Here is a 26,329-nt window from a genome sequence, read left to right as displayed (position 1 = left end):
AAACATAAATAGAAGAATAATATCAAATCTTTAAAAAATTACAAGTAACACCTCTATCATCTGCATAGTTTTTCTGAGAAACACAGTGAAGGACATTTTACAAACAGAAAGAGGGAGGCAGGGGTTCTGGGGAGGCGACAGTGGCGTCAAGACCCGTCTCTGGAATCATTTGCTCAGGCGGACGATCGTAGGCCTGTGTGCCAGAGACACGAACGCACGTCTGGCGGATGAAGGCAGAGAGACCCAGGGAGCTGGGGCTGGGGGGTGGGGGACAGCTCACAGGGTCGCATCCAGTCCCAACACCCACCCTGCTCTGATGTCCCCAGGAGGGGGTCAGGGACACAAGGGCCTCCTTCCATGGAACCAGAAGGCTAGGAAGAACCATTACCAAGTTCAAAACCCTGTGGTTTTGGCATTAAAAGTTTACAGACACTTTTTAATGACACAGATAAATGGGCTGAAATGATACTAAATGGAAAAGGAGGGACATGACATGGACGTTACATGACATCGATGACAACATACCACAACATCTCTTCACCTCTCTGTAAATAAATACTGACCAGAAGACACGGCCCCAAGTGTTAGCTGTGATGATCTCTGAACTGCAGGCCTGCGTTGCTTTCTTCTTTTGTTCATTTTTCGCCCTTTTCACAATGAGTCTTTCACATGTGTAATCAGAGCAAAGACATTTTGAAGGACACGCTTCTCCACAACAGATACCCAGAGGACAGCAAGCTCCCCCAGGCCCCGCATCCTGGACCACATGGCAGACATCTTTCTTTGGTGGGGGGGCGGGGGGACAAGATGTAAAACTGACAGCTGCAACCACATCTCTGTGGCCTCCTTGGGCCTTGGAAGTGTTAACTCCTCACGCAAATGAGCCCCACGCTCCCTTTCGAGGCAGCTCTTTCCCAAACTTCCAAACACCGAGACTATCCCTTCCTCCATTCTGCAGCTGCTGAGACCTGGTGCTGGAATATGCCAGCGAATTCAGACAGCTGAACGCAGCCTCAAGATGCTGCTTTGGCCCAAATCCAAACCAGTTATCCCACAGGGCCAGCGTCATCCTGTCCCCCAAAAACCCGGCCCACGGGAGGGCACAGGCCTGGAAATGACCACCTTGCTCAACAAAGACCTTCAGTCCGAAGGGAAGAGGCCAGCCCAGCCCCACACTTTCTGCTCGGGCAGCTCACCCTCCTCTGCACCCACTCCAATGCCCTCTCCCCTGGTGCCTTCCACGCCCCCTCGGCCACTATGTGCCCCCAGAAATGACTCTCAATGTTCCTGTGTGTTCACTTGCCACCACTGTGTGTTTACTTTCCACCCTGGGCTAACAGTTCTTCAGAACAGAACTTCCTAAGAACCACTTTTGTGTCTTGGCACCAAACCCAGCACCTGGGTGGAGTGGAAGAGGGGAGAGAGGCAGGCGGGTCTGGGTCATGCACTTTGGTGAATAACCTTGGCCCTGGGCACTGCCCTGGGAGCTGCTCATCTGCTAGGGAGACCCTCAACGTGCAGGAGGGAGGGAGGATATGAGCAGAGAGGAAGGGAAGCTTCCAGAAGGGAGGGCCTGCAGGGGGATGGGGCTTGGAGACCGACTGGGAGGAGTGGAGGGAGCCGTGCCCAGGTGGGAGGGGTCCTGTGTGGCCGGGCACTCGGGTGCCAGCCAGGTAGCTGCAGTGGGCAAGGCCACTTAAACTCGAGTCCACAGACTGGGATGCAAACTTCACAGCAGCAGCAATGTGGCATCTAAACTGATGGAGAAACAGAATAAACCCAGAGGGTCCAGCAAGTCTGGACACACGAGGCACCGGCTTTCAGTTGTGGTTCAGCTCAGCCCCCTTCCCATTCGGCCATTTAGGGCGGACGTCATGCCTGCTGCTTGGCTTCCCCCACACTCCTCGGTGGCACCTTCTAGAAGGAGCAAGCACTGAACAGCCACGCATTGGTTTAACAAACTGTTGGGCCTGCAGAGGAATGAAACAGTAACAAAGCCTACAAAGTCAGGCCACAAAGGATGATTTTAATAAATAGACTAACATTTTTCAATAAACCATTATGCTAGTTTACAACACAGTATATAAAAGATATAGCCTCATTACGGTAAACTTTCATGAAATATGCACTGTGTGACAGTCACAAAAGTAGAACTCTGAGACAGTGCGATCTGGGGGCTGCCCTGCTCGATGACAAGGGTTTATGTCTTCACTCACTCACATTTCCGAGGTTGCCCCAAATTGCTCCCTGTCTGCCACCCCTGGCAGGTCCACTCCCACGGGGGTCTGGTACTGGCTGGGCCTGAACTACCCTCCTGAACAGTGGTCCCCACACTTTGCTCACATATCACCTTGTTTTTTTTAATTAATTAATTTTTTAATCGAAGGATAATTGCTTTACAGAACACATATCACCTTCTTAATGAAGTCTGCCATCACCGACTTGCCTAAAATTACAAGTTCAGTTCAGTTCAGTCGCTCAGTTGTGTCCGACTCTTTGTGACCCCATGAATCGCAGCACGCCAGGCCTCTCTGCCCATCACCAACTCCCAGAGTCTACCCAAACCCATGCCCATTGAGTCGGTGATGCCATCCAACCATCTCATCCTCTGTCGTCCCCTTCTCCTCCTGCCCCCAATCCTTCCCAGCATCAGGGTCCCTTCCAATGAGTCAACTCTTCACATGAGGTGGCCAAAGTATTGGAGTTTCAGCTTCAACATCAGTCCTTCCAATGAACACCCAGGACCGATCTCCTTTAGGATGGACTGGTTGGATCTTCTTGCAGTCCAAGGGACTCTCAAGAGTCTTCTCCAACACCACAGTTCAAAAGCATAAAATTCTTTGGCGCTCAGCTTTCTTCACCATCCAACTCTCGCATCCATACATGACTACTGGAAAAACCATAGCCTTGACTAAAATTACAAGACCTCCCAGCAACTTGCTTCCTCTCCCCACCACCCTGCTCAAAGGCTTCCTGGGGCACGTAGCACCTGACAGGTGGTACAGTTTACTCACTCATCACATTTATTTTAGGTCCCCCCCAAGAAATGCGCACCCCTTGAGACAAGAGGTTTGTCATTTTACTTTTCAGGTGGATCCTCAGAGCCTAAAACAATGCCCAGCACAGAGCAGGCACTCAATAAATGCCTGTTGAATGATGAACTAAGATGTATAACTCTTGTAGCAAGGAAACAAAACTGGAATATTTAAATGTCATTTTTTTCTTCATCTAGGTTGGTCATATTTCTCCTTAATGTTAGACCTGGCTATTTTCATATGCTTTGTTGGCATTAAAAATGGGCTCTTTTTTTTTTTTTTAAAGTCAAGCTCTTTAAGGTATAATTCACATTCTATAAAATTCACTCATTTTAAGTATATGTTTCAATGGGTTTTGACAAATGTATATGGTTGTGTAACCACCGACATAACATTTTCAGCACAAGAATGGGATCTTTCAAAATTATATGTTAATAAGTGGTCATGGCAAATATGAATACGTTATCAGCTCTCCAACAACTCTCCTGATTATTTCACTAATTGATAGTTTTTCAGCTGATTTCCTCGTGTTTTACCAAACACAAAAGAAGGGCAGAAAGGCAGCCAACATGTGCTGAGCGCACTGTGTGTACAGGGTTTGTTGTAGACACTTTTTTGGGGCTTCATTTTCTCCTCCGACTCTCAGAGGGAGGGATTGTCCCCACCATACATGAGGCAGCTAATTCGTCCAAGGTCACCTGGCAGCAAAGAGGACGATCAGGGGTTTAAATCCAGGTCCGTTCCGACTTCAGAGTTCACATTCATCCCAACAAATAATGATACAGCTAATGTAAGAACCAGCAGTGATGATGATGTAGTTGTAATTTGTGTTCTTCCTCTGCGGCTTGCCTGACAGCTTTGTCTTGAGTTTCTTAAGGGATATGAAATAGGGGTGAGGGCCATGTCCATTCTTTCTGCCACGGTGCTTCACCTAGACCACTGTGACACACAGCTCGGGGCCTGAGAAAAGCCCCCAACCCACCCCCACCACCACCCCAGCCCCAGGATGAGTAGCAGGGTGTCCAGGAAGGACAGATTCCTTGTCAATACAGTGCTGCTAGGTGAATTCTACAGAGAACAAAACATTGCTAATGGAAAAAGAAAAAAAATCCCACAGGTTTTCAAACAGTAGATGAGGAATTATCCCATGTATGAAATCATGTCTGTAGAATTTCAGATCTGTCTGGGGCATCCCAGGGTAGCATGTACACCAAAGTGCTGCCTCTGTGCTGGAAGTATGGGTAGGAATTCTCTCCCCTCCCCACACTGTTTGTTTTTGAATGATTGTCTCATTTTTCTTCTCAAAAGACAGCTTACTAGGGAAGAGACCCCAGACCGCTTCTGGGCTCAGATCCCCCTGCAAAGACCACCCTTCTGGATTCTTCCACTGCACAGATGTCAGCCTACTACCCCTCCATGTCCCATCCATCCAGGCAGTACTTTAAGGCATCTCTTCCATGTGGCCAGTAGGCCAATGAAGTCCTGTCCCTTGGGCATTCTCCCCAGAGCAGAAGAGACAGACTATCAACCAATCACAGGTGAACAGACAAGGTAATTGCAGACTGGTCCTTGCCAGGGAGGACGGCGGGGTTAGGACACCATCTCAACGCCACTGCCGGCGACGTGGAGACAGGGGTGGGGGCGTGGGGTTCTGTCTGCCTCCTCTCTGTCCCAGCTCAGCTCCCAGGCTCTTCCAAGAGGCCACTATAGAACCTATAGTCAAAAGCACTCTCTCCCTTTGCACCCAAGAGCACTTCTCCAGACTCCCTCCTGCATCACTTGGACACTTGTCACGTGTGTGTCTTTAAACTCGATGCCCCTGTGTCTGTCCACCTGCACGACCCTGGGAACCAGGCCTCACCTGCACCCAGCTCTGGCCAGGCAGGCACGGGGTCACTGGCTGGCTCCGAACCAGGCCTCCCATCTGGAGGGTCAGCCCCCAGAGGGCAGGACAGGGCCCCATCTCTGCATCCTGTGCACCATAAACAGTGAAGAGAAACAGCCCCCCAGGGCACTCTGTAAAGACCACCAAGAACTGTCAAGTGAAGGGCAACAGGCAACCCCAGAAAACAGGCGTCAACCCTGAAACGAAAACAAACAAGATGAGAAGGGAACACACAGAGGAGAGAGGACCCGTGCAGGGAGGCCACTGTCGGTGATTTTTTTTTTTTTGCCCTGTATTCTGCCAACTTTCTGACAGGTTGTTACATAACTCTTCTAATTAAAATAAGTGTGTTATGCGGTCCTGTCCCCTGGGCGCTGGCGTTCTGCCCCAGTGACCCAGAGATTGTGGCCCAGCGGCTCAGGGGAAGATCTAGGACACCCAGAAGGAAGGAAGGGGAGGCATAGGACTGTGGGGACAGGGCGCGGGGCGGGTAGCTAACCCAACCAGGTCACCCTGAGCTCGGGGACAGCCAGTCATGGGAGCAGAGACGCAAGAACTCATCCAGCTGGATTTTCCTAGAGGCCCCGGAGGGGGAAAACACAGAGGAAAATGCGTCAGAAGTCCTGCCTGCCTCCTCTCTGTCCCAGCTCAGCTCCCAGGCCCTTCCAAGAGGCCGGTGCAGACCTACAGGCCAAAACGCTCTCTCTTTTCTCCCAACACGCCCCCTCTAGCCCCCACTCCTGCCTCACCCAGACCCTTGTCACATGTTTGTCTTTGAAGGAGATACACCCATGCCTGCTCCGCTGCACGGCCCTGAGAGCCAGGCCTCGCCTGCAAGACCCAGGGGAGGCGGGGTGGGGGACCTGGATTAAGAGTCCCCAGGGCCCTCTGGTTAGGAATGGGAACATCCAAACCTTCGGGGCGGGGGCGCTGCTGGGGCAGGCCAGGGCCCCCAGCTTCCCACAGGCCTGCAACTGCCAAGAGCCAGGCGGGAGGAGCATCTGCTCCCCACGGCTGGCGGAGGCGGGGGCTGTCAGTGAGATGGGGGCCTCAGGTCCAAGGGGTCAGCTCTGGCCCCCAGCAGGAAGGAGCCACCCCAGGGCCATGGAGCCTGCACCCAGAAACAAAGCTGTGGCGTGTGACTTGGCCTGGGCCTGGGACCCAGGGCATTGAAGATGGGGACCTCCTCCAAACCCCTCCAGCCCTGGAATCAAGGGGCCTTTTATCCCCAACTAAGGACTCTGAAACATTAAAACCCACCTATTCCAGGGGCTTTTGTCTCTGCTACCATCTGTCCTGGGACCTGCTCCGCCACCCAATCTCCGGTTTCTAGGAACATTCCTGTCACTTGTCACTTTAGATCACTTTAAATTTTAATTTTTCTATTATCAAGTCAGATGATAACAATGCCACGTCGAGGCCTTTGCCCATCTCATGTCTTATTCATGGAGAAGTGGCAGTGTCTTGAAAGTGCTGGGGGGTGGGGGGACTGGACCTGTTCCTCCCAGGACAAACCCCGCTGCTCCAGGCCTCAGTATCCCGGGGGGCTGGACCTGTTCCTCCCAGGACAAACCCCGCCGCTCCAGGCCTCAGTTTCCCACCTGCCTCTCGTTCCAGGCCTGGAATCTTGCTCGCCTGCCTCTCCCAGCCCGCAGGCCGTTTTCCTTCCTGGAGCATCCTAGGCGCTCAAGCCTGCTGGCCTCAGTGGCCTGGCCTTGGCTGGAGCTTTCAGCCCCCAGTGTCACACCTGTGCAAGACCATCCCACCTGCAGGGCAAGGCCAGTGTGGGGACAGTGAGGCTGGAGGGGTGCCCTGCAGTGCCGATCTGCTAACTTGGGAAGGCATTGAAACATCAGGGGCAGGGAGAGGGGTCCCGGGGGCTTCCAGAGGCCATGGGGGGCTGACCATCTCCCTCATACGGGCCAGGGAGTATGGGCCTCCACTGGCCCAGTGGCAGTGCCCACGACACTGTGTCACATATATGCCTCCCGGCTCGCCTCTCAACCCACCTGGGCTTCGGGCATCAAGCCTCACCCATCGTGTGTCCCCCCATATGGAGCGCAGCGTCTGGAACACAGTAGGGGCTTAATAATTGATGGAGGGCAGGGAGCAGGCGCTCGACACACTCAGGTGGAACCAAACCGCGTCCCAAAGAAGCACCCCTCCACCCTCACCTGTGCCACACAACCAGCGGAGGCATGTGGCTTGCACCCCAGAAACATGGCCCGTTAGGTCTTCAGCCCCACTTGAAGCGTTCTTCATCACAAGCGTCTCTGATCAGAAACGGAGACGAAGCCAAGGGGTGAGCAGAGCCAGCTGGTGAAACTAGACTGCTGTCTGTTCACCAAACACGGACAGTTAAGCCACGGGGCTCTTGGGCTTTTCAGGTAAGAGAGAGCAGGGCCTCGAGGTGCATTTCTGCATCTGCAGGCTCGTTGGGCAGAGGAAATAAGGATAGGAAGCAGCCTGTTAAGGAACACAGAACTGTCCAAGTGCAGTGAACCTGGTCATGGCCTGCCACCCACCATGGCTTCCTGATCGGGACCGGGGCCAAATCCGGCCTGGCGCCACGGGGCCGCCGACACGAGGGACCCCACTCAGCTTCGAGGCGATCCAAGCCGCCTGGAGGCCAGCACCTCCTCTTCCTGCCCGCGGCCCACAAACCAATCCTCAGAGAGACAGTCTGGTTCTGCACACAAGGGCCTTGAACTTCCACAGCTGGGGACAAACACAGAACAGCCAAAAAATCCTAACCCCAAAGTCCCCTGTGAGTGCATGTGCACACACACACACACACCAAGTTGTGTGCATGCAGCCGTAGACAAGATGGACACACACTCACAGGTGCTGCGGCTCCGTCCTCCACCCCACGCCCCAGTGCCACCGGGATGGCTGGGAACCAGGCTGGAAGCGAACTAAGCAGAGGCGTTGGGATGGGGAAGCAGGGACTACCAAGGCGAGAGGCGGACTCGGGAGAGAAAGAAGAAAAGGGCTCCTAGGTTCATGCCGCTCCCCCCACTGGGGCCCCCTCCAAGGACAAGCTTGGGCTGCCCTGGGCAGGCTGCCAAACACAATACCTGAGTCCCCAGCAGCCGCGGGGGCCCAGCCCGGTTGGCTCTCGACGATAAGTGGACCAGGTATGTGCCTGCATGTCGAGATAACGGCTGTCAGTGGAAGGAGAAAGTTGGTTTTTCCAGGATGTTTAGAATTACATTTCAAGGAGTGGAAAGGTTTCAAGGACACACTGGGAGTGGCCCAGCGAAACCAGGGCCTTTCGCTTTTTTCAAAATCCCAAGTTGAACCTCTTAAAGCGTAATTAATTCCAGTCTAGTTGAAGTCATGCTTCCTTTGAGCTCTCACGCAGCTTTCTCTGGTGGATCCAAACACAACATATACTATTTGATTAAAGAGGACTCAAGGGACTTTCCTGGGGGGCCCAGGGGTTGAGACTCTGTGTTCCCAATGCAGGGGGCATAGGTTCGATCCCTGGTCAGGGAACTAAGATCTCACATGCCACATGGCACAGCCAGAAAAAAATAAAAATAAATAAAAAACAAACATACATAAACAACAAAAGAGGGAATCAAACAGGTGACAACGTTGACTGGCTCAACTGCCACCTCCTCCTCGGGTCCCTCCCACGGCACTGCGTGTCACCGGAGCCATTTCAGGACCACCGTGAGGACACCTCTCACTGGCCAGAGAGTCCCCGGGGCAGGAGCGGGTTCTGTGGTGGCTGAACCTGCTCTTCATCAGAAGGAACCGAACCAGAGGCAACCAGGAGGTCCACGAGCCCTGCTCATTAAAGTGACCACAAACAAGACCTGTGTTATCAACCCGCTCCTTGACCCGTGCCGGCCCCCTTCTCACTTCTTGGAGCTCAGCTACACTCCCACAGGTCCGTGTCCAGCACAGGGCCCAGGCCCCACATGGAAGACAAAAGCGGGTTCCCAGCCCTGGGAAGCCCCTGGTGGCTCAGATGGTAAAAAATCTGCCTGCAAGGCAGAAGACCTGGGTTTGATCCCTGGGTCAGGAACATCCCCTGGAGATGGGCATGGCAACCCAATCCAGTATTCTTGCCTGGAGAATCCCATGGACACAGGAGTCTGGCAGGCTACAGTCCATGGGGTCACAAAGAGTTGGACATGACTGAGTGACTAAACAACAAGCCCTGGGCCTGGATCCCGTGGAGCCTGACCCTATGCCTAAGACCACCCAAGCAAGAGGGTCCAGCTACATCCTCAGGATGAGAACATGGAGAGAAGGGCCCCAAAAGAGCAGAGGGGAAGGAGGGCAGGAGCCGGCATTGAGCTGTCCTTCCTGGCTCAGAACCTCTTTTCTTAAGTTCATTAGGAAAACTCACTTCTTCCCGGACACCGGGGTCTACACCTGCTCCCTGTCTCACTGCTGGGAGGGGCTCCCCCCGTCTCAGCAGACACCTCTGGGCTCACACCCTAGACGGGGGCCGGGCCAGTGTTCAGCTCAGCTCTACACAGAACCTAGACAGGCGCCCAGGGCACATGTCTACACCCAACCAGCCCCTGGACTCCCAGCCAGAAGGCAGGAAGGCAGATGTCCTTGCAGAGCCAAGAAGTGCGCCCTGCGACCTCGACAGGTTCACTGATACCACGAGGCTGGGAAACCCCAGAGAGAATTTCCTAGGAGGCAGAGGAAGCAGCAGCTGGCCACGGGGGCTGCTGGGGCCATGGGACATGTGAGCCCCAAAGAAACAACCTGGAAGAGGCGAGATGGAGCCCAGAGAGCAGGCCTGGAGAGTTCTGATGCAATTTCAGGCACAGTGGGGTTGCCCCCGCTCCCTGGCCCCTCACACAGGAGGAACAGACCTCTGCCTTGGCCACCACTCTGGAGCGGCACCTTCAGCCAGTCTGGGTGCTGGGCCAGCTCTGCCATGCAGGGCAGGCTGGGCAACTGGGCACGAGGGGCATGCAGGGCAGGCCCGGGTCCTGCCTGGAGGCAGCCTAGGGCTTCTCCCCAACCCCGAGAAAAGGCCACCGGCGGCCACCGGCTTGGGAGACGCGCTCCGGGGACAATCCAGGGCTTGCGGCATTCCTCCGCTGTCTCTCCCCACGCGGGATGGATGTTGGCAAAGAAAACGGAGCCAGTTGTGGCAATGACTTCCAACAGATATAATCAAATTATCTATTCCTGGATTCTGCAAGTACTGAAATGTCGTAATTCAATTCCTGAAATGTCATTTGGAGCTGCTGGTGCGGGCGGCAGGGAAGCTCAGTAAACACACATCATTCAAACCCAAACACACACCCGGGACCGGGAGCCCCGGTGCCCCACGCTGTCCCTGGGGGCAGTGGGGGAAGGTGGCAGTGACCCAGAGGAAATACTGCAGAGACCATGGGAGGTGTGCCAGGGAGCAACGAGGACGTGACACACGGAACTCGGGGACTGAGCGCACACACGGAGCTCGGGGACTGAGCGCCTGCGGCATCGTGAGGCGTCGAAAGGCTCCCGAGAAAGGTCCCCAGCAGTCACCAAAGCTCCACTGACCACGGGATTAAATGCCAGCCTGGGGGACAAAGAGGAGAGGGACCTGCTCTGACCTTGGGGCCTCCAGTCCAGTGACCGTGGGTGCACACCTGTGGGCACGCACACACTAACACACATGCACACACATGCACTCGTGAAGTTCCGGGACAGGCACTGAGAACCACGTGACGCACGAGGACCGCGGGCAGCGCAGGCATCCAGGGCAGACCCACCCCAAGCACGAGGCTCACTGCAATTCCAAGGATCCATGGGGGGCTCTAGTCAGGGGGCCGTGCAAGGGGACAAGAGCTTTTCTGGTACTTTGACAAAAATTCAGGGGCTCCTGCAGCTCTAGCATCCTTGATCTAAGGTCAAATCACTGGTGCCAAGGGCCAAGGGCTCCCTGTGGCCACTGCTGGAGGCTCAGAGATGCACAGGCAGAGTGTCCATGCCGAGGAGTAGAAACCAGGACAGTATACAGTCCAGGGGAGTGCAGGGCTGCGGGAGCCTGGAGGCAGGCGGGGCAGGGACCAGAGGCCATAGAGGTAAGGCTGGAGCCACTGAGGTGGGAAGCTGAGGCTATGGACGGGCCATGGAAGAAGTAGGCTTCAGATCAGGTGGGCCAAGTGCCATCAGCTGGGAATGGCCAGACACGTGCTCTGGGAAAACCAGAGCTGTAGGTGAGTTTTGAGATTTTGCTATTTGCAGGAGCCCAGCAGGGAGCACTTGTGCTGCCAAAAACACCCCTCGGGGTCCACGTTCCAGTCTGGCAGGCGCTCAGGGCGGGCCCACAGGACATGGGTGGTGGAGACTTGCATCCAGCAGACGAGGTGGGGCCTTGGGAAGATGGTGGGATGAGCGGGCTCCAGAAAGCAGAAGACCCAGGTTAGGTCCAGATTGGCTTCTCGGGGCTCCCCTTGCACCCTGTCTTCTCAGAGCCTGGGGGAAACTTGAAGGCCTGGGGCAGGTATATGGCGAGGGCACCCGCCCAGCTGGTAAAGAATCCTCCTGCAATGTGGGAGACCTGGGTTCGATCCCTGGGTTGGGAAGATGCCCTGCAGCAGAGAACGGCTACCCACTCCAGTATTCTGGCCTGGAGAATTCCATGGACTGTATAGTCCCTGGGGTCGCAAAGAGTTGGACACGACTGAGCAGCTTTCACTTTCACTTACTGTCCAAGAGTATCACCGAGGAGGAGCAAAAGCAGGGTCAGAGGACCTGAGTTCTAGTTCCAAAGACCTCAGTTTCTTGGCAGAGCGTGTGTGTGTGTGTGCACGCGCGCGTGCGTGCGTGTACACGCAGGGGAGCGGGGCACAAATCCCTCCCACCCGGCTCCCTGGGGCGAGTCATTTTCAGGCTGCTGTCAGAGGGGCCAGGATGCATGTGCCTGGTGACACCTAGGTGACCTCACCTAGATGCAGGAGCGTGCAGTTCAGGAAAGGGCCTTCCTGAGTTCAAGGTCCCAGCTACGAAAGGATACACAGTGGGAATACAGGGTGGTGGTGGTGGGGAGAGTGGGGGGTGTGGGCAGGCGGGACCCTCACTTCCTATAAGCAGGTGCTGCCCCTGCCGTGGAAGGGCTGCAGGCATGGAGGAGTGGGCTCAGTCCCCCCAGGAAAGGGGAAAAAGTATGACAGGAGGGGCAGAGACACCTGGGCAAGGAGGCAGTCAGGGGAAGGGAAGGGAAGCTCCATGGAAACCAGGTAGGGGACAGTGTCCTCTCAACAGTTGTCAGGTTCAGGTGGTCCTGGGGGCTCCTCCCCAGGCCACCAGGCCCTCCATCAGCCCCTCCCAGTCTGTGGCTGCTCCAGAGGGCAGAAGATATGATGGACAACGCTCAGAGAATCAGGAGCCCCGAGGAAAGGGCAAGCGTGTGGGTTCCAGGTGCACTCCGACACCACCTCCCCAAGCAAGAAGCCAGCTCTGAGTGCTCAAGAACCCCAAGTTCTGGAAGCCCAGGTACCCGACAGAGGGCCAGAGGGCACCATCTCCAGGAGTCCCTACAGGCTCTTCTCTAAGCTGCAGCTTCGAGGCTCTAAACGCAATCTCTTCCCTAGTCCCAAAGGCCACCTCCTCCGGGAGGCTGCTCATGGCCAGACGCCTTCCCAGCGGGGACATCCCACCACCCAGCGCCTGCACCCCTCTGCGCCCCAAATCACCCTGTCCTGATCACCAGTGAGCAGGCCCACCGAAGGCCGCCACGCCCCGGGCACTGAACGCTTTCTACACCTTAGGCTATTGTGACCTCGAAGGCAGGCATGGTGTCTTCGCCTTACACACTAAATCCCAAGGCTCAGGAATAGGAAACTGACCCGAGGGCACAGCCAAGGGGCAGGTTCAAGATCTGAACCCCCGTCCTGGCTCTGGGCCAGGGGCGCTCACACCTTGGCTGACCTTGGGAGCTGGTTTAAAATGCAGATTCCAGGCCTCGCCCTGGGGATTCAGGTCGGCAGGTCTGGGAAGACCCAGGAGTCTCACTTTCCCAGCCAGCTCCCCTGGTGGTTCTAAGGGGAGCGGGTCACCCCTTCTAGAAACACAGAGATGCCTCAGCACCTCTTATAGAACTGAAATGCCACAGGAAAAGCTTAAGAGAGAGAGTGCGCGTGGACACGGCCAAATCTGGGGGCCGCAGAACGGAGGTGATAGCCGTGGGGAGATCTCCACCCGCCCACGCTGGTGGGCACACTGCTCCCTTCACACGACTGAGCCCTCTGAATCAGAAATGCTCTTCCTCCTGGCCAAAGTGTCACGCTGACCTCAGAAGAACGGCCACGCTGCTCTTTACTGCATTTGTCTTTAAAAAAAAAAAAAAGAAAATCCCACTTACCTTCAAGCTCATTTCGGAAAAAAACCCCAAAAAACTCAGCATGAGCTAGAGAGATGGTTCCGCAAGGCTGTGTGTCTTTGGGAAAACCACTTACCCTCTCTGGGCTAGAGAGTCCCAGCCACGCAGTCCCCTAAGATCCCTCTCTACTCAGGAATCACCCGACCTCATCCTTTCTAATACAGGTCAGTGTGAAAGTGAAGTGAAAGTCGCTTCAGTCGTGTATGACTCTTTGCAACCCCATGGACTGTAACAGTCCATGGAATTCTCCAGGCCAGAATACTGGAGTGGGTAGCCTTTCCCTTCTCCAGGGGATCTTCCTCAACCCAGGGATTGAATCCAAGTCTCCCGCATTACAGGCGGATTTTTTACCAGCTGAGCCACAAGGGAAGCAATACAAGCCAGGGCTCTGGTAAAAGCCACCATTCAAAGCAGCCCCTTAAAGGAGCGCTTCTAGCTGACAGAGGACAAGGGTAGGCAGCGCTCCCCACCCCCTTCAGCGTGGGGGCCGAGCCAGGTGCCATGTGGGTGCCCCTCGAAACAAGTGGGCATTTTGCACAGCCTTGGGGCCTGCCTCCCTCTCTCTGCAGCGGCAGAAATGGGATCCCTTGTCTGCAGATAATCACAGGGACTGCTACGTTCCCCCGTCTGGCTGCCAACTGGCTGCAGCCCACAATAGCACATTGTGAAGGCCCGGGCCTCCTTCCATCCCCACGGCTCACCTTTCTTTCCTGAAGGAATGAAGGCTCATCTAAACAAGGGACGAGCAGAAACAGTCCTGCCCCATCCTTGCCACTCTCCCTGGATGTCTCTCCATAGAAATAAACCCCTAAGAACGCTAGCCTGAACCTCTCAGGCGAGCAGGACCCAGAAGCATTCGAGGCTCTGCCTGCTGCTATACTAGCCTCCCACAGGTGCTGTCCCCACCTGACGGTCCAGGCGCTGCCCACACACCTACCCAGAGCTCTTCCCCTGGCCCAAGGCTGCCACCCTCCCCCAAAGTCCCCGGTCTGCCTAGCAGCTCTGCCTGCTATTGCCTGCTAGTGCCTGAGTTCCACTCTCCCCTTTGATACTGCCTACAGCAAGCACTCAATAAAGACTGGCTGGGTTGAGACACCCAAACTCAAGGACGGCACAGTCAAATCCAACCAGCACGGAGGTTCTGCTCAACCGGGTATCGGCTACATGATCTTAGACGCATCACTTGACCTCTCTGAGTCTCAGTTTCCTCTTTATGAAAGAGAGGCGAGAACCCCAGTTCCTGGGGATATTGCGTGAATCAAATTAGCTGATGTATATGAAAGCACTAGGCAAGCTTTCAAGAGCCATGGAAATGTTATTAACGTGATTATCGAAAGACACAGTCACCATAAGAGAGCCCAACCTTCAGATATAACAGAGCAACATCTACAACCTACGAAAGGCTGTGAGCAGAATGTTAATAAGCGTTACACACACAGCTTAGGGAACAAAGTAGCTGACAAATCGACCATCTCAAGTCCCCAGATGGGACTGGCTTCACAACAACAATGAGGAGAGAGCTGGACTTGGCCAAGATCCTTTGCTGAGAGTTCTTCCTTCCAATCATTTGAAAGCAATTAAGGTAACTGATGTTGAAGCTGAAGCTCCAATACTTTGACCACCTGATGCAAAAAGCTGACTCACTGCAAAAGACCCCAATGCAGGGAAAGATTGAGGGCAGGTGGAAAAGGGGGCGACAGAGGATGAGATGGTTGGATGGTATCACCAACTCAATGGACATAAATCTGAGCAAACACCAGGAGGTAGTGAAGGACAGGGAAGCCTGGCGTGCTGCAGTCCAGGGGGTCGCAAAGCGTCGGACATGACTTAGTGACCGAACAATAACAACAAAAGATAACTGATTCAAATTTCAGAGAAAGCAAGATGTGAGTTTTTTTGCACACATTCCTCACTAGATGATGGAAAGAAAGTGAAACCAGGTTGTTCTTTCTTTCATCCTCCACCCACTCCTGACCAATGCCCCATCACTTGGGAGACTATGACCATCTGATGCCCCCGGATGGCCATATACACCGGGGTTTCCAGGATAGTCACACCCATCCTGATCTAGTATTTATAGACACAGAGGCCCCCAGCCAACAGGCCAGGTGAAGAGCTCCGTGAAAGCAGGGCGCGTGTCTGGCCATCTCACTCCCACAGGGTCCCAGCTACTCACAGATGCATGGCACATGCCCGAGTAAGCTACTGAGAGACAGCTGCTGGCTAAGTGATGAAAAGTGTGATGAAAGGAAGAGAGAGGAGGAGGACCAGAGGAAAGCAGAGAGAGAGAGGTGAGACCCCCAGCGAACTGCCCTGGACCGTGCGCAGGGCTCAGCCCTCGTGCTTGGAAGATGGCTGGTTTCCCATCACAGGGGATTCGTTCTCCCAAGGGAAGTTTGATGAGGTCTGGTTTTATTGTCTTTGCTTTCTACTTTTCAGTATTTCATAAAAGGCCGTCAGATAGGCTCCAAAAGCTCAGCCCACCCTTCCTGGAGGTGGGGGGGTGGGGACGTCCGCAGAACGTCTCAGCTTCTTAAACGAGGCTTCACGTGCCTGGACCACCCCCCCCCAACCCCTGCTCCTAGCTAGGTCTCCCCTCACAGCCCCTTCCAGGAACACCTCCCCGACACCCCAAACCTGGAGGGAATTGGGCCTCCCCCTTCAGCCTCCATCAAGGTGCTCCTGGGGTCTGACTGCCCTTGAGAGACTGGAAGCCTTTGCTAGTGACCAACACCCTCGAAATGAGATCCAGGGGAATGTCAGCTGAAGAATGAATGACGGAGAACAAGTGAGTGAAGGTTCAGTCCTCGTGCTAAACTGAGGGTGATGATGTGCAAGGAGGCGGAGAACAAAGGCAGGGTCTTTCAAGATGGGGAAGAAAGAGAAACCAAACTTCCGCTGGAAAGGGTTTTCCGTGTGTATTACTGCAACCCTAAATATGGGAACAGAATCACCCACCACTGCTGGGAGTGCTGGACTCGGCCAGGGCACACCTCGCTCAGGGTGGAGAGGAGCTGGCCTGACATTAGAGCCACGATGTCACTAAAGCCAGGGTCCCAGGCAGAAGGGAAGTGGGTACTGTGGATGGTCTGGGTTTGGAGGTCACCCACCACCCGGCGGGCCTGGAAGGCCAGCATGTTCACAGTTCAGAGATGTGGCTTCCTGGCCTCTGACGTCCAGGTCTCTAACCAGGAGGCTCCTTCTGCAGAGAGACGGGCCCCAGTCGCCGGGGCTCAGGGCAGAGGGTGGGAGAGGGACTCTCTGTGCCGACTCTCTGAGCTCGGCTAGGAGGACGGGGCAGGATTGGGGACGCCTGGGACACAAAGTCACCTTGTCTCAGCTTCTTAACTGCCAGTCTTCAATCTCTCTCCTGCAGGGGCTACAAAGGAAAACAGATGCGGGAGAAACCAGGTAAAAGGGAGGCCTTCGGACACAAAAGCACCTGGCCAGGGGCAGCCAGATCACCTGCCAGGCTCAACTCCATCTGGAGGAAAGGGAGTGGGCCAGCCTGCACCTCTGCCCACGGGACAGCCACTGTCGTGATCGCCAGGAATTTCTGTAGTCAGAGAAGGCTCTTCAGATGGTTCTCCGACTGATTTATTCTCGTTTCTCTCCTCGGATTTTCTATGAAAAGAGTATGGCTAGACGCGGCTATCCTGACAACCTGACATTACATACCTGTCCATTATAAAGTGGGACCAGAGTCATCGCAAGCAGGACCATGTTTAGCTAGAGACGATTTTCCTTCTCCCGGCAATTCATTGTGGACCAGAACAAAGGCTTCTGGGAAACGTGGAAAGAAGCAGGCTGAGAGGAAGATGAATGGCAGATGGTACAGCTCAAGGTCACAGCTAGTGTCCACAGGTTAGCAGGCCTAGGGAGGGGTGTGGGTACACCTGAGGAGGTGCAGCCGCTCCCCACCTACTCACTCCCTCTGCTTCCTATGCTTTCTCTTCCCTGGTAACAAAACATTCTTCCTGCCTAAAGAGGTTGCAGCAATTTCATAACAGGAAGACGGTTCTCTTGTTATTGCTGTTGGGGATGGGATTGTATGGGGAACAGAAACACGATTTCTTGATTTTCTTCTCCCACTGCAAGTGGGGAAAACAACAGGAGTAAATAACAAGCGTTCTGCAAACACCTCGTGGGGAGGGACGGTCGTGATGTTTAAGAGAACATTCTGGTTCTACCTTCAATCTACAGGAATCTAATAACGATGCAAGAGAGGGCATTTGTGCCCTCTCTAATACACTCCTTGGGGGAATCGAATCACTGGCGATGATGTGAAACCGACCAGGGCCGAATTCTGTCAACACCGTGTCCCGGCCCACTAGGGCCGGCTCCCTTGAGTATCCATCTGGGGTCGTTTATCGGCACCCGCTGCAGCCTCTGCCCACATCAGCACCACAGAAGGTGTGAGACTTGAGCTGGCTCACTCAGCTCATACCGTAGATGAAGGAGAAAGATAGGAGGCACTGCGAATTAATAAGGAAAACGCTTGTTGGGGAAAGAAGGAAATCCGAGACGGGGTACACACGACCGGGGCTGGGCCAGGGCGCGTGAACTTCACCACGCAGCTGTCACCTCCTCTCCCGGCCCCCTCCCAGCTGCCTGTGGGTGCTCAGCAGTCCTCCTTCACCCCACTTGGCCCAGGAACCTTTATAAAAGGACACAGTTGCCTGAACGGGTGATGTGAGCTCATAGTAGGAGCAGGAAGAACCCATCCTACAGGTGGAGAGCATCACTGTTTTGGTTTGTTTGTTTGTGTTTTATTTTGGCTGCATCTGGTCTTAGTTGCGGCATTTGGGATCTAGTTCCCTGACCAGGAATTAAACCTCAGCCTCCTGCTTTGGGAGCATGAAGTCTTAGCCACTGGACCACCACGGAAGTCCCAGCATCACTGTTTAAGCAGCTTTAAAGACAAGGAGGATTAACAGCTAGGATTGAGGGGTGGGTAACCAGTGAAGGTGTGAGCCCCTAAATGTAGTGGAGCTTGAGACGTTCACGGGAGCCCAGGGGAGGAGTTGGACCTGGGGGAGTAGGTGAGCTGAGGTCTGGGGGAGGCTGCCGGGCCTTGGACCCCACAGGAGGCATTGGAGAATAAAGGTGAGAGCTTCTCAGTACACTGGCTGCTCGCTTAGAGCTGCCAACACTGGGGAGATAACTCGGGTGCTCCTTCTCCCCTGGCCAAGCCCCAGGGTGGTGTGGCCGTGGGTCACGGGCTTGCTGTGGGGCCAGACAGACTGGATCCCCGTCCCATCCAGTTACTGAGGGCCACTCTTTCTGAGTGGCTGCAGGCAAAGGGGACAGTGTGTGTGAGGCCCACACCCGGGGGTCTGGCATAGAGCAGATGCCTCCACCCCTGCAGTGTCTGGATTACCTGTCCCACCTGGAGCTTCCCCCCTGACCTGTCCTTTAAGGCCTAATTCAAAGCCACCTCCTAGACCCTTGGGCTAGAAGAGAATCTCCACCCTGGACTTGGGAGCTGTGTGTCCTTAAGCAGGTTACCTAACCTTGCTGGGCGTCAATTGATGGATAAAGAAAGTGAAGTCGCTCAGTCACGTCCGACTCTTTGTGACCCCATGGACCATAGCCCACCAGGCTCCTCCGTCCATGGGATTTTCCAGGCAAGGGTACTGGAGTGAGTTGCCATTTCCTTCTCCAGGGGATCTTCCCGACCCAGGGATCAAACCCGGATCTCCTGCACTGCAGACAGACACTTTACTGTCTGAGTCAACAGGAAACCCGGTGGCCACGTGGGCGGAGCGGGCGCCCTGAGTACATCCTCGTTCACCCCAGGGTCCAGGGTAGAGCATCCCCTGCCTCTCTCCCCATCCTGTCTCTGCACATCTCCCTCTATGCATGTCTCTCTCCCTGCCTCTCCATCTCTGCCACCGTTTCTCTGCGTCTCTCTCCCAGTCTGTCCCCACTTCCTTCTGTCTTTCTCGGTCTCCCTCCCCCCGTGTCTCTCTCCTACTCTGCACATCTCTTTCTGGCTCTCATTCTGTGTCCGTGCGTCTCTCTCCGTCTCTCCCCTCCCTCCTCTCTCTGTCTCCTCGCCTCCTTCTCTCTGCAGGTCTGTCTGTGTCTGTCTGTCACTCCCACCTTCTTTCTCTCTGTACCCCGTCCCCATCATCTCTCCCCCAACGTGTGGGGGACAGCCTAGGACCTCACCTGGACCGTGGACTCGGCCTTTGGACAGAACGTCTTCAGCCCAGTCCTCTTGCCAATTATGAGCAAGGGAGTTTTGCCAAATGGCTCACACATCAATACCACCCCACTCTGTACAAGTCCTGAGGTAAATGAGTGTTACGTGACTGACGTTCCACAGACAAGAACACAGTCTGCAAAACAAAGCCCATCGCCTCGGCCGGGGGCCCCCATCTGCAAATAACAGAAAAAAAGGACCGATTTCTGAGACCTCAGAGCAAGGCCACATGGAGCCAACAGAAACATTATTAATAAGGTCTCTCTTTATCTACCTGGAAAAAATGTGTATGCCCTCGTGGAGTTTATTCTTCCAACGTCTTTGTAAAACTACCTCCTCACTCTCCTTGAGCCCTGGGCAGTAAGTAGATAAAGGAAGTCAAACAGTTACTGACTTTCCCAGCTGTTTCCAGGGCATTGCCGCACACACTAACACAGACAGCCTCCAAGACTGAACACCACTGTTGATTCTCACTTTTTAGCAATCCGTTAATTGTGCGGCTGTCCTGGCAAACTCTTAGGCACCCTTCAAAACCCAATTCAAAAAAGTCCTCTCTCAGACTTCCCCAGTAGCAGTGGATAAGAATCTGCCTGCCAATGCAGGGAACACAGGTTCGATCCCTGGTCCGAGACAATCCTAAATGCTGCAGAGCAACTAGACATGCACCATGACTGCTGAGCCAGGGCTCTAGAGCTGGAAAAACACACCTGCTTCGTCTCTGTGCCCCAACTACTGAAGCCCACGTGCCTAGAGCCTGAGATCCACAACAAGGGAAGCCGCCGCGGTGAGAAGCCCGTGTACCGCAACGAAGAGTTAGTCCCTGCTCCCTGCAACTAGAGCAAGTAAGACCCAGAACAGCCAAAAAATTTTTTTAAATCTTTGTTGCCACCACCCACCCCAGGAAGGTCCCGCCCGCAGTTCCCAGGGGACCTTCCAAAGGCTGGGTGCACGGGGGCCCGCTTTATCCCCTGACCTTCTGCTAGTCTGTGAGCTCCCAGGGCACAAGGTCACCATCTCCCTCATCTCCATCTTCCCAGACCTAACACGGTGCCTGGCACCTGCAGGAAGCTCAGTGGACCAGTCCATCGAAGGACGCATGAGGAAGTGACCACAGTTTGCGAAACAAAGGCTGCATCACAAAGTTTTCTCACTAGACCGTCCCATGGGGTTGTGTATTCAGGGTCAGATGCCCTTGAAAAATCTCAGGCACTTTGTACAACAAGCCCCCATGTGAATCTGCCACCCCGGGGTCTCAGGAAGAACCCAGAAAGGAGCAAAAATGAGTCAAGTAGTTGGACCCCTGGTCCCTGCCTTGACGGTATGACATGATGGAAAGAATGAGAGCTTTGAAACCAAAAGACCTGGCCTTGACTCCCGCCGGCCAAGCAATGAGCCTGGAAGCCTGGTTCACGCTTCTGTCCAAGCAGTGCAAGGGAGCCCCCGGGAGCCCTGGCAAGTGGTTGTGTGACATGGCTGACTCTGACCTTGGCCTTGATTTGGGCACGCGGGCCCTGGTTTTAGCCCAGAATTTCTAAGAGACGAGAGGTTCTGTTTAAGAGAGCAGTGGAGGGAGGCGGCCTCCTACGTGAAGGGAAGAACACGGTCACCTGGGGCTCCCAAGAGGCCCCTGAGCTGACTGGCAGGTAGGAGGCCCCCAGAAAACATTCATGGAATGAAGAAAAGAGGGAGCTGGCACGCAGGGCTGAGAGCCGAATATGGCAGAGAGGGTGCTTGGCCTGGGGCGTGAAGATGAAGACCGCCTCTGAGTCAGACAAAGACAAGCACTATATGATGTCGCTTGTATGTGAAATCCAAAAAAATAAGACACATGAAATTATTTACAAAACAGAGACAGACTCACAGACAAAGAAAACAGACTTAGGGTTACCAAAGAGGGCAGAATGAGGTTGGGGGGGTAATAAATCAGAAGCATGGGATTAGCAGATACACACTACTATATTCATACCACTAACCACTGAGGTCCTACTGGGTAGCACAGGAAACTATATTCAATGTCTTATGATAATCCATAATGGAAAAGAATCTGAAATATATATATCATGTGCATACATATAGCTGACTCACTTTGCTGTATACCTGAAACTAACACAATATTGTAAATCAACAATACTTCAGTAAAAATAAGGAAGGAAATAAAGAATAAAATAAAATACCCCTCCTATTATAAAAGACTAATAACAGGAGATGAGACTGTTTTATGTCCTTATTTGACGAAATTGGAAGTTAGAAACCCTATCTTGGCCCTAACTTTAAAAAATACAATTTTTTTAACCAGTTCACAGAACCCTAAAATCTGGGAGCTACTGCCCCCTCTTTGGGCTCTAAAAACTGACTTTTTCTTCTCTTGACCCCACCCCCCATCTCACCTCTCCAGGACCCACATGAAGCACCTTTGTGATACCTCCAGGCTCCCAGCCAGCCCAGGGGGAGAAACTGAGGAGGCTGCAGCCTCACAGGGAGAGTGGCAGGGGCCAGGGGGTGCAGGGGACCTGCCTCTCCCTGGATGTCATCCTGACCCCATGGTCCAAGGCCCCAACACACCTACACAGGCCTTCACTGCTTGTCAAACCAAGTTTCAAGGCCAACAGAGTAGACATACTTCCCACTAGACAGATGAGGAAACCGAGGTGCAGAAAGGTCAGTGATCTCTCCGCGGTCAAATCTCCCAGTAAATCAATGGCAAGTTTCACAGACTGACGACCAGCACAGGGTAGTGGGCATTATCTCTGTCCGCATCTGAACGAGGTCAAGCAAACCTCCAACCACTTTGTCTCCGCAGAACCAACCAAGCACAATTTTCATGAAAAGTCTTCGTTTTCAATGATCAGTTAAAATCATAAAGCATTACATGTCTAACCTGCTCAGAATTTTTTAATGTCAAGGATGCCTTTAAAGAGCTTACTATTACTACTACTAATAGTTGGGCAGAAAGACTACAAGATTCTTCTAAGGAGTAAGCTCTTTAAAGGCGGGTTCCACCTGATGCAAAGAGCTGACTCATTAGAAAAGACCCTGATGCTGGGAAAGATTGAAGGCGGGAGGGGAAGGGGATGACAGAGGATGAGATGGTTGGGTGGCATCACTGATTCAACAGACATGAGTTTGAGCAAGCTCCAGGAGTTGGCGATGGACAGGGAGATCTGGCGTTCTGCAGTCCATGGCGTCACAAAGAATCAGACATGACTGAGCGACTGAACAACAATTCTTGACATTAAAAACAACTCCACCTCTCTTTCCCCTGGAGGCCCGTGCTGGATGCTGCAGGCTCTCCTGGCCCCTTGGCATCGAGACAAGATTCCAGATGTCCCCAGAGGGCTACAGAGGAAGAGACAAGCCTGGGTCTTGCCCCAGCACGCATGACCTGTGCCAGTGCAACCAGCTGATGGCAGATGAAGTCAACCACTTCCAGGATAATTAACTTAGCTCCAGACAGCACATTAAGAGAAAACGAGGTTCAAGATTAGAACGGAAAAGTTTCAGCGACGTGTGGATGGGGAACGAGGCATATTCTACTTTCTAAGAAAGGGCCTAGAGGGATGGCAGGGGAGAAACAGGAGGGTCCCAAACACCTCCAAAGGAACAGGATGCAAAAGACCTCCCTCTGCTAGAAATCTGAGATGAGCAAAGAGGGAGACGACAGGTGGTGGGGGTGGCGAGGGAGGGATGGATAGACAGCAGTGCTCTTGGTGTTTTATTTTTAAAATAACAGCTAGTTGAGATATAATCTACATATCACACAACAGATTTCAAGCGTATAACTCAATAGTTGCAGAGAGTTGTGCAACCGTCACCACAACCAACCTTAGAACATTTTAAGAAATCCTGTACTTATTAGCAGTCACTCCCCATTTGCCCCAACCTCCCAACCCCAATCCTAGGCAACCACAAATCTGTTTTCAGTCTCCACGGATTTGCCATTCAGGACATTTCACATAAATGGGATCATACAATATGTGGTCTTTTCGTGACTCACTGCATTCACTCAGCAGATTGTTTTCAAGCTCTATCTGTGTTGGGGCGTCAGTAGTTGTTGCTGTTTAGTTGCTAAGTCACATCTGACTCTTTTGCAACCCCGTGGACAGTAGCCAGGCTCCTCTGTCCATCAGATTTCCCAGGCAAGAATACTCGAGTGGGTTGCCATTCCCTTCGCCAGGGGATCTTTCCACCCTAGGAATCAAACCTGCACCTCCCGCATTGCAGGCTGATTCTTTACCACTTAGCCACCATTTCACTCCTTTTTCTTGCCAATAATATTCCAACATATGGACACATCACTTCTGTTTATCCATTCATCAGCTCACGGACACGAGTTTTTTCCATGTTTATGTACAAGCTTTTGTGTGGACATTGTTTTCATTTCTTTGGGGTATATACCTGGGAGCGGAATAGCTACATCCTATAGAAACTCTCTGTTTACTATTTTCCAAAGCAGCTGCACTATTTTCATTTCTACCAGCAGTGCATGAGGGGACCAATTTCCACAAATCCTTGCCAACACTTGTATTGATCAGACTTTTTAATTCTAGAACTCTCAGTGGTGAAAAGTGGTATCTCATTGTGGTTTTGATTTGCATTTCCCTGATGACTAATGATGTTGAGCATCTTTTCACATGCTTATTGTGTTGTGCTAGGTCACTTCAGTCATGTCCGACTCTTTATAACCCTATGGACTGTAGTCTGCCAGGCTCCTCTGTCCATGAGATTCTCCAGACAAGAATACTGGAATGGGTTGCCATTTCTTTCTCCAGGGGATCTTCCCCATCTACGGATCGAACTGGCGTCTCTTCAGTCTGCATTGACAGGTGGGTTCTTTACCACTGGTGCCCCCTGTGAAGCCCCACATGCTTATTGGCCCCCTGCATATAGTCTTTGGAGAAATGTCTATTCAAAGTCTTCACCCGTTTTTTAACTGGTCTGTCTTTTATTACTGAGTTGTAAGAGTTCTTTACATATTCCAGATAAAATTCTAGAAAACATATGATGTGCAAATAATTTGCTTCATTTTGTGAGTTGCCTTTTCACTTTCTTAACGGTGTCTTTTGAAGAACCAAAGTTTTTAATTTTAATGAAGCCAAATTTATCTAAAGCTTATGCTTTTGGTATCAGATTTAAGAAATAATTGCCTAATTCAAGGTAAAGAAGATTTAGATCTATTTTTCTTCTGGAGTTTCATAGTTTTAGCTCCTATGTTTAGGTCTTTGATCCGTTTTGAGTTTATATATAGGTTAATAATGTAAGTTATAAGTGGAGTGAGGTTGAGGTCCAATTCACTCTTCTACATGCAGCTATCCAGATGTATCAGCACCACTGGTGGAAAAGACTATTCTTTCCCTATTGAATTATCTGCTATCTTTGCAAATCAACTGACTGTAAATGTGAGGATTTATTTCTGGACTTTCAATTTTATTCCCTTGATCTATATGTCTATCCTTGTGTTGGGACCACACTGTCTTGATTACTCTTGCTTTGTAATAAGTTTTGAAATCAGGAATAAGTGTAAGCCCTTCTACTTAGTTCTTCTTTTTAAGACTGTTTTGGCTATTCTGAGTCTCTTAGGTTTCCATATGAATTTGAGAATTAGCTTGTCAATTTCTGCAAAGAGTCCAGCTGGAATTTTCATTGGGGGTTGTGTTGGATTTGCAGACTAAATTTGGAAGCAGGGCTGTCTTAATGATATTAAGCCTTCCAATCCATAAACATGGGATGTCCTTCCACTTAATTAGGCCTTTAATTTGTTTTAAAATATTTAGTCATTTCCAGAGTTTAAGTCTTGTATTTCTTTTGTGACATTTATTCCTAAGCATTCTATTCCTGATGCTACTGTAAAAGACATGATTTTCTTAATTTAACCCTCAGATTGTTCACTGCAAGTGTATAGAGATGCAATTCATTTTTCTATATTGGTCTTACATCCCACAGCTTTGCTGAACTCATGAATAAGCTCTAAGAATTTTTTAGTGGAGTCCTTATACAAAAATCATCTCACCTGCAAACGGTTTTACTTCTTCCTTTCTAATCTGGATGTCTTTTATTTCTTTTTCTTGCCTAACTGCTGTGGCTGGAACCTCCAATACAAGGTCAAACAGAAGCAGATGTCAGATATCCTTGTCTTGTTCCTGATCTTAAAGGGAAAGCTCTCAGTCTTTCCTCACAAGCAAGATGTTAGCTGATGCACGTTTAAGTTAAAAACTGCAGCCTGGAGTTGATAACATTATGAGACCTCTCCCAGTAGTTAAGAGGGGAAAGCACACAAAATGTTCCATATATAAAAATGAGCATAGACAGGAAAAAGATTAGGAAAAAAAAACCCCACAGCTTCCTTAACTTTGTCCCCTGAGCTGTCCCTGGATTGCGTGAAGTGTCCAGTCCCCTCTGTGAGGCCCACGGCCTGCTGGATCTCGGGGTAGGCTGTATTCTGAGCTCATCAAGACACGGCTGTGTTTGTCCTCAAACCTGCTTATCCCAGTTGTACTTCTGCAATTACCTGACTTAATTAAATTGTACATCAACTGTTGCAATAAGCATTAGAAAGGAACTGTTTTTATGAAATGAGTCGAATATTTGAGGAAGATCGCTGTTAAATTAGGCATAGACAAAACAGCTGAATAAATTTAGAAATGTGTAAAAATTTGCACGTATTGGGCACTCAGTTCCTACCTCACTTGATAGAAACAGAAACCAAGAATCGCAGAAAATGTATGAAAGGATGCTACAAAAAAGATAATTCGGACATCATCCAGTGAACCCATAATCCAAGAAAGACCTGGGGCTTAAATCAGAAGAGGATGAGAGAATGAACACAGGCTTCATGTTAAAATGAAATACTTCACATT

General features: G+C 52.1%; 1 protein-coding gene across 10 annotated transcripts in view; it reads right to left on the bottom strand.

Annotated features, from left to right (window-relative positions):
- HPCAL1 (hippocalcin like 1) overlaps positions 1–26,329 on the bottom strand; it is a 115,103-nt gene that overhangs the window by 46,730 nt on the left and 42,044 nt on the right. The window lies entirely within an intron of this gene.

Source organism: Giraffa tippelskirchi, chromosome 4, assembly GCF_054371585.1.
Source record: "Giraffa tippelskirchi isolate mGirTip1 chromosome 4, T2T-mGirTip1v1.2.pri, whole genome shotgun sequence".
In the NCBI taxonomy this organism is placed as follows: Eukaryota; Metazoa; Chordata; class Mammalia; order Artiodactyla; family Giraffidae; genus Giraffa; species Giraffa tippelskirchi.
The sequence above is the reverse complement of the archived record's forward strand: the minus strand, read 5'-3'. Positions and strand labels throughout refer to the sequence as shown.